The sequence below is a fragment of the Balaenoptera ricei genome, chromosome 8, assembly GCF_028023285.1.
Source record: "Balaenoptera ricei isolate mBalRic1 chromosome 8, mBalRic1.hap2, whole genome shotgun sequence".
Classification (NCBI taxonomy): Eukaryota; Metazoa; Chordata; class Mammalia; order Artiodactyla; family Balaenopteridae; genus Balaenoptera; species Balaenoptera ricei.
In genome coordinates this window covers 24,010,220-24,028,646 of record NC_082646.1, presented here as the reverse complement: position 1 = coordinate 24,028,646, position 18,427 = coordinate 24,010,220, and the positions used below count along the sequence as shown (strand labels likewise).

The following is an 18,427-nucleotide window of genomic DNA, read 5'->3' as shown; positions in this document are numbered from 1 at the left end:
GGGTCTTAGTTGCCACAGGCCGGCTCCTTAGTTGTGGCAATCAGATATTTTATATTCTTTTTTGTTCCTGAACAAAGGCCTCAGAATCCAGTACCTATTTGATAACGCTCACAGCATAGCTCAGCATGGAATAGCCACATTGTTTTTCTTTGGCTGCTATGTACCAAACAGCCGTTTGTACTGTTTTACCAAATGCCTGTATTTAATACCTGTTTTAAAAAACATAGTGAGATCTCAAAACTTTAAATTGACTAAAGTAAGATTCTCTCTGTAGTACTACTTATCTGACTAACAAACACCACCTGATGACACCGGTGTGGTGCACTGAGCCTTACTCTAGCATATCGGGATAAACCCTGTTGCGACAAGTGTTCATCCTCCAAGTCCCCAAGGCCTCTCACACACTGCCAGCGAAACTGCCTCCTGCTTGGGAAAGAGTGCCCCAGTTCGTTTCTTCAGAAGCTTGAAGGCTATGGAAGCCCTCCAAAAGGTTAGAGGGCAAAGAACAACTCTAAAATTGGCACATTTGTTTAAAAAAAAACACTTGTCAGTATTACAAGAGCCAGCTTGCTTTCCCTTGTGACACGGTTTCTTCGGAGGCAAGGGATGTGGCCATGGGACTTGGACAAGCTGTTTCCCTCTATCTCAGTGTCCCACCTGTGAGTGGGTAGTCTGACTCAACCTCATTACAGACATCTGAATAAGGATCATGAACAGTGACATCTAATTTCCAAAATAAAAACAGGAGAATGAGTATGTCTTTTACAACAGGATGTCAAGTCTACCTCAATGATATTGCTAGCCTTGAGTCCAGTGCTTCTCGCTCAGTGCAATTGTGCCCCCCAGGGGACACCTGGGAAAGTCTGAAGGTGATTTTGGTTGTCACAACTGGGAGGAGAGAGAGGGAATGTTACGGGCCTCTAGTGAGTAGAGGTCGGGACCTTGCTAAACACTCTACGATGCACAGGACTCACACCCACAGCAAAGGTTTATCTGGCCCCAAAAGTCAATGCCTTGCTTGAGAAACCCTGCCTTAGAGCAAACCACGGATACTCATCTTTAGCAGGTAACAGGGCATTTACTACCCACCTGTAAACCTACAGACTTCCCGACTTACACAGCTAATCCTGTGGCAGGAATGAAATAGATAGCGTGTGACCATCTAGTAGTATCTAGGTTTGCCCCTCAAGTCACACGGGACAGTGCTAGAGACTGACATTTTCTATATTGGAGGCCTTTGGCAAGCCACCAGTTTTCTAACCTATAAAGTCTAAGCAGCATTATTACAATACACATAATAACACGACAACTCTGCTTTTATAGACAGATTAGATGTGGGAAAGGAGCTTATCTGACATCAGAAGGAAATGCTCTAAACGCATCACATCTGCTGGTTTGACTGTCAAATCTTGACAGCTGGAGAGGTAGGAAGGTAGACAGGAGACAACACACCAAAGTTACGGGCCTGCTGAGTCCTCGGGTCTAACCATAATACACTACGTACTGCCCTGGGTCCAGGGATATGTTCTAACACCCTCTCAGTCACTTACGGTCCATAGACAGACCAAGTGTAAATTCACAATTACCAGCAAGTGTTCCAAAATAAGGCAGAGTTAAGAAACTGAAACGCGAGCCCTACCTGCTCTTTTTCTTCTTCATCGACAGAATCACCTGATTTTGCTTTTTCAGGGTCTTCCTCAGGTTTCTGTTTGGCAGGGCTGTCACACACAGTAAGGCCAACTGGTAGCTCAGCCAGACCCTACACTTGCAGTGGGCACAAAACAACTTATATTCCTCCCTACCAAGAGTACCCTCTGTTTGGAAAGATTCAGGCCATGGACACCCTCTTCCCTCCAAGGAGAAGCCCTTTTTGCCAGGACACTAAAACAAGCTTCGAGCTTAATGTTTCTTTGGATGACAGGTTTAGAATACCACCGTTTTGCAAACCCTAAGAAATAATGGATCTAGACTTTGATCAACGGCTGCTAGAATCACCGAAGAGACATTACATGTCTCTGATGGACAGCCCCATACCGTCAATGAAGTCGCACAAAACAAAGCTGGAATCTGATCAGGACTCTAGACCTAACTACCAGTTGACAGAAAACTGGACACAAGGGAACACATTCACCACCGAAACGATGCAGTCAGCCAGACCTAGAAGCTATTAGACAAAAGACCTCTTTTCTTTAAATAAATGGCAAGAAAATAAGGAATCTATCACTTGAAAGGCTTAAGGAACAAATCAACCAAACTCTGTTACACAAGGGGAGGTATGAACACTGCTATATATTTGTTCGTAAGGAACTGTTACACTTTGTAAGGCATGTTTTGTCTTCTTCAAAAGACTGTTTGCTAGATGTAAGCAATTATAGCAAAATATGAATAAAAAACTTGTCAGAGAAAGAGACCTTGTCATCTAGAAATATCGTATTTGTGGATAAGATGACATGTCCGATTTGTTTCAAAGTAATCCAACTGGGGGGACATGGGTGTGTATGGAGTTGTAATTCATTTGGAATAGTTTTCACTTGGAGCATATGGGGGTATAGACGAAACAACAGCCAGGAGCTATTAACTGTTGATACTGGGTGATAGGTACACAGGGGTTCATTTTACTATCCTTGGTATTTTGTGTATGTACATTTGAAGTTTCCTATGCTAAGAGTAAAAATGGATGAGGTCTTCAGAAATGCTGTTCATGAATGTCTAAAAACAGAATATCAAAAGGAAAACCTAAGCAATGTGGAAGTCAGAATTACTAAGTTACATCCTACTAATTCTATATGTGTTTTACCAAAAACAGTTGGCCCCTAAAATGGGGGCTGTCCATTCATTATATACTGACCCCCTTGTGAAATGAGATGTGATGGTGGTCTGCCTGGTAGTTTGCCTTGTAATCCTGGGGCTCCATGAGACTTCAGCTGCTTACAGAAAAGAAACAAAAAAGAATAAAGAAACAAAAAAGAATAAAGAGTTCACAGCCAAGGTACAGTTCTTCAGCATTAGCAAGCTGGTGCACAGACCAGGTTCTGAGGATTAAGTACCCTTCTCTTCTTATTCTAAGCAACCACCGTCTTCATAAAGTCATCAAATTAGCACCTGCCAGTTTGCTAGGCCATTTTAACACAAGCTCTTGTATGAAGGGCCCAATCCTGAGGCAGACAAGGAAACAGAGCCTCTGATTATTTCGTCAAACGATGAAGTGGCCAAGCACCTGACCTGAGCTCAAGTCCCAGGCTCTTATTTTTAAAAATTCCAGAAGAGTTACTCTGACTACAAGGGGGGAAGGAGTCTAAGAATAAATGTTTAGCTTCAACAGGCATGTCACTTACAAATCATAAATATCAGCAGCTCCTGTTTTCTTATACCTCATCAATTCAACCACATTTGGGGATCTAATGCTCTATAACTTGGTCGAAGACAAAAATTTAAAGTATATATCTAAGCTAGTTAGAAGTATACACAAGAGGGAATTCCACGGCGGTCCAGTGGTTAAGACTCGGCACTCTCACTGCCGAGGGCCCGGGTTCGATTCCCGGTTGGAGAACTAAGATCGTACAAGCCGAGCAACACAGCCACCCCCCACCCCCCACCCCCCAAAAAATAAAAATAAAAAAAGATACACAAAAAACAAGTACTGCCGGTGGAGGGGTTGTGTGTGGGGGGAACAGACAGACCCTATGGCACCAAGTCTGTCCTCCCCTTAGGCGGTACCAGACTCCAACGAGGTCAAACGAGTCAAGTGCTCTTACATTTTGTTTCTCCATTGGACTTGCTTCTCCTGGGCATGCAAAGTTTGGAAACAGTTTTGGGGGACTTCTCTTTCTCTGCTATTTCCACTCTGCGCTCCTCACCACTTGGCTGGCTCCCGTTTTCTAGACATCCATTCACTTCCCGACTGAAAGCATGTTCTCCAAGGACAAATCTGTATTTAAAAGGGATTTGACTTTAGCCAGGTAGCCCTCCTACAGCAGGAAAGGATAATTTAAGTAGCAGTGAATGTCAACAAGTGGCCATGAGAGAATAAGGAAACACATGCGCTTCCTTTATAACTATCAGGTAACAGGGAGAGGTGGGATGATCCTGCCTCCCTGGTCACAGTCAAGTTACATGGGAGGAAACGTTTTCTAGCCGCCGGGATGCTGACGACTTAACCTCTGATAATTCTTCTTCATGTCATTTGGTTTCCAAGTCACATAACTGATTCTTTATTTCTGTCTGCAGAAATTCAGGCAAGAGATTCCATTTCTCCTTCACACATTCCTAAGGGAAGGATATAGGTTTACAAGTCTCCACATTCCCAAGGTAGGAACCAATGGACTAATACACAAATAGTTACACTGCCTGGTCACATAACAATGACTGAATGGCAGGCAATGCTGAGTCGGCCAAAAAGGAAACTAAATATTCACAAGACATGTTCCTGTTGTTTTCGTTAAGATCATATCACACCATCTCCAGAGTGGTGAAAAATGGAAAGATTAAAGGTGAAACAGACACCTAATAGCATACTAGAACAAACCTGATTTGGAAAAACAGTGTGACCAGGACAAATTATAATCCAGACTCGATGGTACAGAACCCAGACTGGGAAACTCGATGACTTACCAAAAGCTAACCAATAATAGCCTATTAGTCCAGCACGTTAGACAAAAACATCCACGTTATCCTCAACTTCAGGGAAAAGAGAGCCAATTCCACTTCAATTTGTTTTTAGGAACTACATAGTGTCTGTCAAATGGTCACATTTGATCATACATTTTGTTCAGGTGGAGATTACCTTACCTTTTCTGTTAAACTATCTCTTTCCAAATCTTTGAGCCTGGGGGAAGAAAAAGGGAAGAAACAAACACTTGTTCAGCAACATTGTCTATCTGTAAGAATACCACAGTTTAAAGAACTTTGGAAAGAAGTTTAACATGAATGTTAGAAAAAAAACCAAGGGCTTTTCCCTCCCCCAGTGTCTAGAATGCCCTAAGGTAATGCCTACACGGTAAGAAGTTATTTTCAATATGAATGAGGTCCCCCTTTTGGGGGGTGGTTTTCTAATGGTGGTAAGAGATGGTATAGGAGCTCTAGAACAACATTTTTTCTTTTTTTTTTTTAACGTTATTTTAAAGACACTGGGAAAGGGGAAGCAGGTCACACAGTTGGGTTCCTTCCCAAGCTAATTGACCTATAGGTGGTCTTCCTCCAGTTGGACCTGACAAGATTTCATAGGAGGGCATACAGAGGTTAGAAAGAGTGGACCAGGGTGACAGGATGCTGTGGGGAACAGCCAGCCAGCTAACATTCCCAAAGGCCAGGATGGGGTGGTGGCAGCATTCGGAGAAGGAATATATGAAAATGGAGGAGTCAAGGCATCTGGGGCAGCAGGGGGTGCCCACACCCAAGCAAGAGAGAGGAAGCTAGAAAAGTTGGCTGGCGCCTCACCCAAGAGCTCATCCTTGCAAATGTTTGTACCCAGTCATTCAGAAGTGCACAACTATCATGAGTTTAGCTGGAAAATCATGGCCTGAGTTGGTTCTTGAACATTAGTATCTTGCCTCTTTGGGGAGGAAGGCAGCGAAAAGAAGAAAGGAACAAAACTAGAAGACACCGAGGAAATGGGGAGGCTGCTGTTCCTAGCCTGGGCGCTGACTGTGGGCAGTTGGGTGCGAACAGGTCTAACCAGCTGGGCAAGCGTCCCTCAGCAGAGGGGCAGCACCCTGGGCAGGCACTGGGCCTCCACCATCTATGGATCCTCCCCTCCAGCACCCAGGCTAGGTACTCAGTTACCAGCAGCCCAAAGGGCAGGAACAGAGCTCTGCCAGGCTGGCCTTCCCAGAGGGCACGTGTAAGCAGCACAGCCAGGAAGGTGAGCGACAGGCTTTGCTGGCTTGTCGGGAAGGAGGGCGACGTCTGGCTCAGCACGGCTGGAGTCAGCGCTAGCCTCCCCTCGGACACGGGCACTGGGCCCCCAGTCTCAGGTGCACACAGGCCTCCAAAGCCCTTCCCTCAGGATGGCGCTCAGACCCTCCACCCAGCCCACCCTCCCGCCCCAAACACCAGCAGGTCAAGCACCACTCAGAGAAGGGGGCCTTTAAAGGGCTTTAGAAAATCTTAGAATCCGGACATGGAAGCTACTATGTTTCACTTGTAGCTGAGAGCTCTGCTCCCAGAGCACAGGATGGCCGAGGGGGGCGAGATAGGAGGGTCTCGCTGTGACCCCCAGGCACCGCTGGCCTTTTCAGACACATGCCTGCATTCCTTGGAAATACATTTCATTAACAGCCAAACGGAACACCCTGAGAAACAGGAGGAATTCTTGGTTCGTTTCAACCCTTAGCAACAGTGAATTTTCACCACCGGGTATTTCGTCTGCTCTCTGCAATGCGCTGGAACTTGCCTTTGGGCTAAACGTGCCTCAGCTGTCCACGGCACCCGACACACTTGGCGACTCCTAATATAGGCCTCCTAATATGCATGTGGTTAATACTGGCTGTTTTAATTTTAGCACATCGGAAAACATAAGGGGTATAAGTTCTAGTAGCATTAAAAACAAGAAAGAGTTAACCAATTCTAATAGTAGCTTTTCCTTTTCGACCACTTCCCAAAATTATAGTTCTCTTTTTCTGTCTAGCAGTTGTGGATGGTTCCTTCACCGATGGAGAAGTTATCCACTGGTACTGAGACAGAAATGATAAATATGCCATTTAAGTTACAGGTAATTTAGGAGGGTTTGATCTTCATTGGAAATTAAGATACTTTAAGTTAATCAAAGGTTTTCAATCTGCATTTCTGGGAACCTAAATTAAGGCATCACACAACATTTTCAAAAACAGAAAAGCCATTTCATTGGACTAAAAACTTAGTTTTAAGGTGGCAGAAAGTACCTTGATAATTTTCTTTTAAGAAAGAAAGAAAAACAAGCCATTAAAGAGAAACTCTTCCGAGAGAACTAAAACATGTTATATACCTCTGACTTGGCACTCCTTCCATCTGGAGAACTTTTTGGATAACTGCTTTCATCACAGAATGATCTAAAGTAAAATAAATTGAAATTAGAGTAATTATTTCCCAGTGAGTGGCTATTTCCATTTAAAACCAAAAGCCAACTAATTATTGCTTTTCCCATAAAATTAAATATGAAATCTACATTATGGAATTATACACTTATTTCCCCCTTTGTGTATTCTAATTTCTTCCTCAAAAACCTAAGATGCCATCTTGCAGACTGCCCCCAGTGGCTACTATTTTGGCAGCAGCAAAGGTCAACTTTAAACATTTTGCATCTAAAGTGGCTTTGGATACCTTTGGATAGAAAGTACAGTCTGAGCACTGTCCAGACACTTAGATACCTAAAGGGCATCTAAGATATCAAACCAAAGTCCTGATATCCCCTCAAAAGCTGCTCCTCCCATCAGTTCCCTTTTTCTAAGTGATACCACCCAGTTGCACACATAATCATCAACGACTTGTCTCCTTGTTACTATTTCCTTCATACCCCACATCTAATCTATCGGCAAGCCCTGTTAGCTACACCCTCAAAACACAACCTGAATTCAGTCACTTTTCACTTGCTCCAAACTTCCAACCTAAGCTAAGCCATGAACATCTCTTATTTGGACCACTGTGATAGTCTCCTAACTGGTCTCCCTGTTTCTCTTCTTTATCCCCCCAAGTCTATTCTCTATACCAAGTCATCTTATTCAGATACTATTTGGATCATGCCTTTTTCCAGTTCAAAACCCTCTACTCATTTAGAATAATCCACACCTTTACTCTGGCCTTCAAGACTTTACAGGATCAGACCCCTGGCTAGCTCCTTGACCTCACGTCATAACACACTCTTCTTCACTCAGTACTCTGACCATGTTGGCCTCCTTGCTTTTCCTTAAATACTCCACCCACCTACATGCCTGCATACTCATTGCCTCCTTGTCCTGGAGTGTGCTTACCCCAGATCTTCCATGGCTTGCTCCTCTCTTCATTCAGGTCTCCGTTCAAATGCCACTTCTCCAGTGAAGCTGTCCCCTGACAAACCTATCCAGTGGAGTCCTACCTGCTCCCCCTCCCTCTCCTTACATTAAGATATTTTTGCACTTCCTACTGTCTAAAATTATATTACTTATCTGTTTACTCATTTCTATCTGAACCCCTTCACTAGAATGTAAGCTCCACGAGGGCAAGACTTTTGTCTGTCTGGTTCACTGCTTTATCCCTAGTGCCTGACCCGTATCTGGCACACAGAAGCTATTAAATAAATTACTTGTGAAACTGACAAATGAATAACGTACCCCTTGCAAGAATTCAGAGGTTGCACAACAAGGAAATAATGCTCTTGGTGGAAGCAGGCTTAGTATCTAGGGTCACCTCTATTCAGAGTAGAGATAAGAACAATTTAAAGGTATAACTAACTCACTTTAATTAGTACATTATCTGCTAAAAACATAAGGGAAGTGCAACATTACAAAAGTACAGTTGACACTTGAACAACATGGGTTTGAACCTCGCGGGTCCACTTACACACGGATATTTTTCAATAAATATGTACTATCGTCCTACACGAGCTAAGGTTGGTTGAATCCACAGATGCGGAACCACTGACTATAAACTTACACCCAGATTTTCAACTGCGTGGGGGGGCGGCACCCCTAACCCCCAAGCTGTTCAAGGGACAACTGTATACGATGAGGAAAGTGAAACACGTTAAGTTTTAAAAACTGTCAATACGTGAACAAACTCTTTTTGTTTTGCTATGTGTTAATCAATTTTAAAAAAAAAGTGACCACATACCAACAAGTGGATTTTTTTCTTATATCCAAAACGACCAGAGTTCTGTTGCTTTCAAGGGCCTTTAGTAAAGCCTTTGCTCCTTCACTGGTGAGGCCACACTGCTGCAGGTCAAGTGCTTTCGATGAAAGACAAAAGGTCACTTGCGAAGTCCATACAGATTTAACATATAGACAACTCTCATTTTCTCACGTGTGGAAGAGTCCTGCACAAGACCAGCCATGGCAGCTTTGTAATTTTGGGTATGGAAAAAAACAGAAACGTATACACACACACATACTGCATAATCCAATTTAAAAACCTCTTCTTGGAATGTTCATTGCAGCTCTATTTACGATAGCCAGGACATGGAAGCAACCTAAGTGTCCATCGACAGATGAATGGATAAAGAAGATGTGGCACATATATACAATGGAATATTACTCAGCTATAAAAAGAAACGAAATTGAGTTATTTGTAGTCAGGTGGATGGACCTAGAGTCTGTCATACAGAGTGAAGTAAGTCAGAAGGAGAAAAAGAAATACCGTATGCTAACAGATATATACGGAATTTAAAAAAAAATGGTTATGAAGAACCTAAGGGCAGGACAGGAAGAAAGAAGCAGGTGTAGAGAATGGACTTGAGGACACGGGGAGGGAGAAGGGTAAGCTGGGACGAAGTGAGAGACTGGCATGGACATATATACACTACCAAATGTAAAACAGCTAGTGAGAAGCAGCAGCACAGCACAGGGAGATCAGCTTGGTGCTTTGTGACCACCTAGAGGGGTGGGATAGGGAGGCTGGGAGGGAAACGCAAGAGGGAGGAGATATGGGGATATATGAAAATGTATAGCTGATTCACTATGTTACAAAGCAGAAACTAACACACCATTGTAAAGCAATTATATTCCAATAAAGCAAAAAACAAAAACAAAACAAAACAAAAAAAAGCACTTTTTGGATGTGCAATGATAACCCTGCCTTTAGTACCAATAAATCGTCCAACATATTCTACAATTACAGAACTGAAGAATAACTGTATATAACCTATGAGAAAAAAAATCACAAAATGAATCTCCGTTCATAATTAGCAAGGGCAGCAGTGGCATGTAAACCTCAGAAGCAAAAACTGGTGGAGCTGAGAAAGGCACTGCATTCTTTTGATCATGGTCTTGAGCTTCAAATCACACTTCAAACTAGTTACAAGGGGAAAATGAAAGAGAAGAAATGTACTAACTGTTAGTTTTAGAGCAAAAAAGACAAGTCTAGGAGGATACAAATAATAACAAATTCAAAGAAGGTGTGAAGACACAGTACATACTAAAAACCTATCATGAAAGTATGATGGTCAAGAACTCTCTCAGTAAAAGGTCAGACAAAAACTAGAACAAATGATCATGAATTCTAGTAGTTCTGGGGCTGAACAACCTACTCACTTAAACAAAAGGGATCATCACAAAAGCGCAGGTATTAAAAAATATTACATGAAAGGCAACTATCATGAGTCATTTTCTTAAGTGTTGTGTGGAGCATCACATTTAAATAACTGGAGTCTTTCAACACCCCATGACACACAGAAACAGAAAGTCAGACATATGGATCTGACAGGAATAGGATACAACCGTTACAACCTCTCACTACAGAAGAACGGACACAGGGTATAATTAACCAACTAGCCAAATTAATACAAACAGCCAGTAAACCCACCAGTAAATCAATGGAATACAAAATAAAACAAAATGTGGTTATTCTCCTATCAGATTGAGCCAAGCCTTTACAATGTGTATACGCTTTTGATCCAACAACTCTCTTTCTAAGTATTTAACCAAAAGAAATAGTCAGAGATATAGGCAAGGACACGTATCAGAGTACTATTTGGGACTGGAAACTGGCCACAGCTTATATACAAGGACGGAGAAGCTATGTGTACTGTGGCATAGTCATATAATGGAACACTGAACAGTCACGAAAAATGATGCGGTAGATGCAAATTTACTGACTTGCTAAATTAACTGAAAAAAGTTATGAAATTTGGAGTAATCCCACTTGCATGAAAAAGGGAGAGGTACTCATTTTTGTAGTTTTACACTTTTTTAAAAGTGCTACAAGCCAGTGTTTGTGTGAGGCAGGCTTCACATCCACTGTTGGCGTGGACTACAAATTGGCATAGCGTTTCTGGATGGTAACTTGGCAATGTGTATCAACAGTCTTAAAAAGGCAGAAGCAAGAAGAACTACAATCCTGAAGCCTGTGAAACAAAAACCACATTCACAGAAAGATAGACAAGATGAAAAGGCAGAGGGCTATGTACCAGATGAAGGAACAAGCTAAAACCCCAGAAAAACAACTCAGTGAAGTGGAGATAGGCAACCTTCCAGAAAAAGAATTCGGAACAATGATAGTGAAGATGATCCAGGACCTCGGAAAAACAATGGAGGCAAAGATCGAGAAGATGCAAGAAATGTTTAACAAAGACCTAGAAGAATTAAAGAACAAACAAACAGAGATGAACTAACTGAAATGAAAACTACACAAGAAGTAATCAATAGCAGAATAACTGAGGCAGAAGAACGGATAAGTGACCTGGAAGACAGAATGGTGGAATTCACTGCTGTGGAACAGAATGAAGAAAAAAGAATGAAAAGAAATGAAGACAGCCTAGGAGACCTCTGGGACAACATTACATGCAACAACATTCGCATTATAGGGGTCCCAGAAGGAGAAGAGAGAGAGAAAGGACCAGAGAAAATATTTGAAGAGATTACAGTCAAAAACTTCCCTAACGTGGGAAAGGAAATAGCCACCCAAGTCCAGGAAGCGCAGCGAGTCCCATACAGGATAAACCCAAGGAGATACACGCCGAGACACATAGTAATCAACTTGCCAAACAATAAAGACAAAGAAAAATTACTGAAAGCAGCAAGGGAAAAACGACAAAAAACATACAAGGGAACTCGCATAAGGTTAACAGCTGATTTCTCAGCAGAAACTCTACAAGCCAGAAGGGAGTGACATGATATACTTAAAGTGATGAAAGGGAGGAACCTACAGCCAAGATTATTCTACCCAGCAAAGATCTCATTCAGATTCGATGGAGAAATCAAAAGCTTTATAGACAAGCAAAAGCTAAGAGAATTCAGCAACCCCAAACCAGCTCTACAACAAATGCTAAAGGAACTTCTCTAAGTGGGAAACACAGGAGAAGAAAAGGATCTACAAAAATAAACCCAAAACAATTAAGAAAACGGTCATAGGAACATACATATCGATAATTACCTTAAACGTGAATGGATTAAATGCTACAACCAAAAGACACAGGCTGGCTGAATGGATACAAAAACAAGACACACAAATATGCTGTCTAGAAGAGACCCACTTCAGACCTAGGGACACATACAGACTGAAAGTGAGGGGACGGAAAAAGATATTCCATGCAAATGGAAATCAAAAGAAAGCTGGAGTAGCTATACCCATATCACATAAAATAGACTTTAAAATAAAGAATGGGGCTTCCCTGGTGGCACAGTGGTTGAGAATCTGCCTGCTAATGCAGGGGACGCGGGTTCGAGCCCTGGTCTGGGAAGATCCCACATGCTGCGGAGCAACTAGGCCCGTGAGCCACAACTACTGAGCCTGCACGCCTGGAGCCTGTGCTCCGCAACAAGAGAGGCCACGACAGTGAGAGGCCCGCGCACCGCAATGAAGAGTTGCCCCCGTTTGCCGCAACTAGAGGAAGCCCTCGCACAGAAACAAAGACTCAACACAGCCAAATAAATAAATAAATAAATAAATAAATAATAACTAAAGGTGCTAATAGTTTAAAAAATTTAAAAATAAAAAAATTAAAAAAATAAAGAATGTTACAAGAGACAAGGAAGGACACTACATAATGATCAAGGGATCAATCCAAGAAGAAGATATAACAATTATAAATATATATGCACCCAACATAGGAGCACCTCAATACATAAGGCAACTGCTAACAGCTATAACAGAGGAAATCGACAGTAACACGATAATAGTGGGGGACTTGAACACCTCACTTACACCAATGGACACATCATCCAAAATGAAAATAAATAAGGAAACAGAAGCTCTAAATGAGGCAATAGACCAGATAGATGTAATTGATATTTATAGGAGATTCCATCCAAAAACTGCAGACTACACTTTCTTCTCAAGTGCGCACGGAACACTCTCCAGGACAGATCATATCTTGGGTCACAAATCAAGCCTCAGTAAAGTTAAGAAAATTGAAATCATATCAAGCATCTTTTCTGACCACAATGCTGTGAGATTAGAAATCAATTACAGGGAAAAAAACGTAAAAAACACAAATACATGGAGGCTAAACAATACGTTACTAAATATCCAAGAGATCACTGAAGAAATCAAAGAGGAAATCAAAAAATACCTAGAGACAAATGACAATGAAAACACGACGATCCAAAACCTACGGGATGCAGCAAAAGCAGTTCTAAGAGGGAAGTTTATACCTATACAAGCCTACCTCAAGAAACAAGAAACATCTCAAGTAAACAATCTAACCTTACACCTAAAGGAACTAGAGAAAGAAGAACAAACAAAACCCAAAGTTAGCAGAAGGAAAGAAATCATAAAGATCAGAGCAGACATAAGTGAAATAGAAACAAAGAAAACAATAGCAAAGATCAATAAAACTAAAAGCTGGTTCTTTGAGAAGAGAAACAAAATTGATAAACCATTAGCCAGACTCATCAAGAAAAAGAGGGAGAGGACTCAAATCAATAAAATTAGAAATGAAAAAGGAGAAGTTACTACAGACACCGCAGAAATACAAAGCATCGTAAGAGACTACTACAAGCAACTCTATGCCAAGAAAATGGACAACCTGGAAGAAATGGACAAATTCTTAGAAAGGTATAACTTTCCAAGACTGAACCAGGAAGAAACAGAAAATATGAAGAGACCAATCACAAGGAATGAAATTAAAACTGTGATGAAAAATCTTCCAACAAACAAAAGTCCAGGACCAGATGGCTTCACAGGTGAATTCTATCAAACATTTCGAGAAGAGCTAACACCCATCCTTCTCAAACTCTTCCAAAAAACGGCAGAGGAAGGAACACTCCCAAACTCATTCTATGAGGCCACCATCACCCTGATGCCCAAGCCAGACAAAGATACTACAAAAAAAGAAAATTACAGACCAATATCACTGATGAATATAGATGCAAAAATCCTCAACAAAATACTAGCAAACAGAATCCAACAACACATTAAAAGGACCATACACCACGATCAAGTGGGATGTATCCCAGGGATGCAAGGATTCTTCAATATACGCAAATCAATCAATGGGATACACCATATTAACAAATTGAAGAATAAAAACCATATGATCATCTCAATAGAGGCAGAAAAAGACTTCACGAAATTCAACACCCATTTATGATAAAAACTCTCCAGAAAGTGGGCACAGAGGGAACCTACCTCAACATAATAAAGGCCATATACGACAAACCCACAGCAAACATTATTCTCCATGGTGAAAAACTGAAAGCATTTCCTCTAAGATCAGGAACGGGATGTCCACTCTCACCACTATTATTCAACATAGTTTTGGAAGTCCTAGCCACGGCAATCAGAGAAGAAAAAGAAATAAAAGGAATAAAAGTTGTAAAAAAAGAAGTAAAACTGTCACTGTTTGCAGACGACATGATACTATACATAGAGAATCCTAAAAATGCCACCAGAAAACTCCTAGAGCTAATCAATGAATCTGGTAAAGTTGCAGGATACAAAATTAATGCACAGAAATCTCTTGCATTCCTATACACTAATGATGAAAAATCTGAAAGAGAAATTATGGAAACACTCCCATTTACCACTGCAACAAAATGAATAAAATACCTAGGAATATACCTACCTAACCACGGTGGCGTGGGGATGGTGGTGTGCTGAATTGGGCGATTGGGATTGACATGTATACACTGACGTGTATAAAACTGATGACTAATAAGAACCTGCAGTATAAAAAAAAAAAAGTCTTAAAAATATGTCACACTTAGTCATTCCACTTCTAGGACCTTATTCTACAGAAGTAATCCCAGTGAACACAGAGATGTACATACAACGTATTCACATTGTTTCTGACAGGGAAAAGCAAACTGTGTAAATCTAATTGCAAAGAATTGATTAAACTATGGGACATCAATACGATGGAATACTACATGATACATCATTAAGTGAAAAAAGCAGAAATATGAAATAGCAAGTATACTACAATTCTATTTTTGTAATCACTAAGTGTACAAATATATTTATAGAAAAATAAAAAACTGAAAGTGTATGCACCAAAATGAACAGTGATTAAGTCTGGGTATTAAGATTATAGGTAATTGTTCTCTTGTTACTCTGTATTTGCTATAAAGAATATATGCAACTCTTAGAGACAGATTAAAAGCAAAATAAAAGTTATCAGTAAAATGAGGCTTTAAAAAAAATCCTATCACAACAGTATCATGCCAAAAGCTAAGCATATATCATATTAAAAATTCAATATTTTCAATTTTAGAATTTATCTCTAAGCCATAAATCCTCACTCAGAGATTCTGCCAAAGCACTTGCACCCAGGTCACTAATGAGCGTGTTGCAGTTCAGAGTGATGCGCCTCAAACCAGCCATACAGTCAAGATCAGGTCTCCTGGAACGAAGACTCTCAGCCCAGGTTTCTTCATGCCTTCCGGTAGTCTGATACTTCAAAGATTTAATGGGATGAAATTAAGATGCTTGAAGAAGGAAACAGGGTGTGCCTACTGAGTATGGCTTATTATGTCAGAGATTTACACACACACATATCAAGCATATATGCCAGGAGAATCAACCTGAGAAATTAAACAGTCACTGCTGCTTTACGAGTCCAGTGACCCAGATTCTAGTTGGTCAGTGATTAGATTCCAGCCACTGGACGACCTGCTCTTGAACAGTTATGTCAAGTTGGACAACTCAATTACAGTCTATGAATTCTTTTCCTTATCTTCTAAGTCAGGGAATTGGTTCTAAATTCTATCATTGCTGAGGCTCTAAATGTCATCATTCTGTCCTCCAATGGTCTCCAAACACCTGACTGGGCAACCCATAAGAAAACTTTTTAATATGCATCTTATTTTTTAACAAATTATATACATGAAGTTCTATACATATAATGTATGTACATTATAAACTACACAGATAGTGTTTAAATGATACAAAGCTAAACAGGTTCTAATATGTTCTTTTCCTAACTCCTAAGGCATTATTTTATTTATTTTTTAAAAATATTTATTTATTTGTTTGTTTGTTTGGCTGTGCCGGGTCTTTAGTTGCAGCATGCCGGATATTTTAGTTGTGGCATGTGGGCTCTTAGTTACGACAGACACGTGGGATCTAGTTCCTTGAGCAGGGATCGAACCCAGGCCCCCTGCATTGGGAGCGCAGAGCCTTAACTGCTGGACCGCCAGGGAAGTCCCAGGCATTATTTTTAAACCTATATTTACAAAATGGATCTCACATGCTCCCTAGGGTACACACACAAACTTTAGAGGCCTGGACTATGCACAGCCAGTTGGATGTACCTTGGGAAGATAGTGGTTTGACATTTAACCACAAGTATTGTCTTAAAGACATTCAATTCTTTATATTCATAAAATAAAGTTTGGTAATAGGGAACACTGACTTTAAATGAAAAAAGTCTTATTACATTCGTGAAAAAATAAAAGACTCAAAGTGCCTTTGACACTCTAAAACGAAAATCATTAGGGTCATTTTTCTATTAACAATACCTTATAAAAGCTCCAAGCAGAAATAACAGCAATCACTTACACAGTGCTTTGTATGTGCCAGGCACTATTTATACAAATGAGTTCATTTAAACCTCATAATGAGGCACAGAGGTTAAGTGATTTGTCCATGGTCACTTGCTATGAAATGGGAGAAAGGGAATTTGAACCTAGGCCATTTGGCTTAGGCACCCAAGTTCTTGACTGTTTTCAACCCCAGGGGTCAATGGACTTGCCCTGTAGAGGCTCAAAAAATTTTTCAATTTTTAAAATCTAAATTTAAACATTTCCAGCTTTGTGGGCTATACAGTTTCTGTTGCAACGACTTAACCCCACTGGCGTAGGGTGAAAGTAGCCATAGCTATCATGTAAACAATGGGTGCGACTATGTTCCAAAGTAACTTTCTTTACCAGGCAACGGGCTGGATCTGGCCCACCAGCCACAGTTTACCTACCCTTGATCTGCACCATCAAACTATTCAGAAGGCTTCATGTCAAATTATTAAATAACTTTAGGCCTAAATACAGTAATTATAACCACTGTAAAGTTGTTAAGGTATTATTTTAAAAACTGTATTTACAAATTGCTGATGTAGTGATTTTTATTAGTTTATAAACTACAGCAGCTAGTAAACACTTGATTCAGTTAAGTCTTGAAGACCATAATGGCATAGTTGTTTCACAGTATCACAATCAATGTTTTCAGTAACTAAAAATACATTAAAATATTATTATATATTAAATCTCTTATTTCTAAAATTAAGTGGACTATCTTTACTACATGGCAGAATCCCAAACTGAAAACTGGTCATATTCTTTCAACAAAACGAAAGCTGCACTCACACGTATCAAAAGACAAAAATGAACTGCCATCTGTATCAATATATTAATGTGCTTCAATCACATATGTTTTCATGAAAGTTCAAACATAAAAAAATCACCTTTAAGATCTTGGCCATGTGATCTGCTCCCTGCCACGTCAGATTACACCCCGTGAAGTTTACTGTCTTAAGAGTGGTAGAGTTCTTTACGCCTTGACAAATAACTAAAAGAAAGAAAAAAAGCCACACACACAATAAGATGAAGAGCCTATACATTTGTCAGTCTTGACTTATTTGCTTTTCTTGAGTCAATTGGAGGTTTATAGCCACATTCTTCAAATCATTAACTACAATCTTCCCAAACAGGTAATTGACGAACAGATGCATTCGAAAACTTGTCAGTAACAAAGTGTTATTCCACTTTACAGCAGCAGTTTAATTCTATTTCGATACTAAAACTGAATACACTGAATACTGCAAACTTTATTCCCAACCACTCAGTAAAATACTACATACCTTTTGAGACATAGGAAAAAAAAGAAAAACCTAAAAATCTTAAGACTCTTCCTATTTTCATTTCCAAGGATACTTCCCAATCTTGATGATCAATCAGCGATTTAAATGTCAACTATAACCCAGTATTTTATTAGGTGCTACGCAGTATACTAGAGCAATAGAAGAGAGAGGACCTCAAACCCTCTGCTCCCTCAAACTGAAAGGCAGGCTTCCTTACCCCTCCAGACCACTACTGGACACAGGGAAGAAGTCGGCCGCGCTGTCGCAGCGCAGCTTCACCGGTCATCACGGCCCCGAGCGCGGCCTCGGGGACGCTGCTTGTGGACACGATGCCCACACCCGCCTGGGGGCCCCGGCTCGCCTCCTGGCCCCTCGGGCGCCCACCGCCCGGCGGCTGCGGCCCCGCAGCGTGCGCAGGACCCGCGTCGCTGCCAGAAGACGCCGGGCCACGGGTCCCAGTTAGGCAGGCCCCTCCATGCCCCGCTCACTGTGGCGCCAGCCTGATTGTCCTCCGCGCCGTGGGGCTGCCGT

The 18,427-nt window shown here is 41.0% G+C and overlaps 1 long non-coding RNA gene across 1 annotated transcript; it reads right to left on the bottom strand.

Moving 5' to 3' along the window:
- Positions 1 to 1,881: 1,881 nt before the first annotated feature.
- LOC132370444 (uncharacterized) lies at positions 1,882 to 18,424 on the bottom strand. The gene is made up of 8 exons (XR_009504571.1): positions 18,114 to 18,424; positions 17,501 to 17,604; positions 14,669 to 14,765; positions 8,782 to 8,983; positions 6,962 to 7,025; positions 4,789 to 4,825; positions 3,756 to 3,928; positions 1,882 to 2,924 (listed from the first exon to the last, which is right to left on the bottom strand). It is a non-coding gene; the product is annotated as an uncharacterized LOC132370444 (long non-coding RNA).
- Between the last annotated feature and the right edge of the window lie 3 nt (positions 18,425 to 18,427).